A 445-nucleotide genomic window follows, 5' to 3' on the forward strand; every position below is an offset into this window, starting at 1 on the left:
CCCCCTCCCTTTCCTGATCGAGGATGGAGAAGGGCGTGCGTGGGAGGGCGTGATGGGCGCCGGTGTGATCCTCTGAGATGTCCGGTGAATAGCAGGGGCGTCGTAACTCACCTCCCTTATTGGCGCCGCTGGGGGAGAGGGGGGAGCAGGAAGGAGGGGAGGGCTAGAGGTAGGGAGAAGAGGGGTAGGAAGAAGGAGGTAGGGAGGAGAGATGAAAGGGGTAGAGAGGGAGGAGGGAGGAAAGGGGAAAGGGAAGGGGAGGAGAGGAGGAGGACGAGGGGCAGATGGAGAAAGGATACATATTGTGGGAAAGTTGAAGAAAGGATTGGTTTGTGCGATGCTCAGTGTGAATGCTAGAAACTGTTAGATGCGTTTGGAAAGCAGATAACAGAGAGGGAGAGCGGGAGTCTGAAAAGGTAAATAGTGGAAGAAGGAGGGAGGGAGG

The 445-nt window shown here is 56.4% G+C and overlaps 1 protein-coding gene across 2 annotated transcripts in view; it reads left to right on the forward strand.

The window, feature by feature from the left end:
* LOC119590799 (transcriptional enhancer factor TEF-1-like) overlaps positions 1-445 on the forward strand; it is a gene marked incomplete in the record, with an annotated part of 156,884 nt that overhangs the window by 145,737 nt on the left and 10,702 nt on the right.

The sequence above is a fragment of the Penaeus monodon genome, chromosome 27 (genome assembly GCF_015228065.2).
Source record: "Penaeus monodon isolate SGIC_2016 chromosome 27, NSTDA_Pmon_1, whole genome shotgun sequence".
NCBI classification, from domain to species: Eukaryota; Metazoa; Arthropoda; class Malacostraca; order Decapoda; family Penaeidae; genus Penaeus; species Penaeus monodon.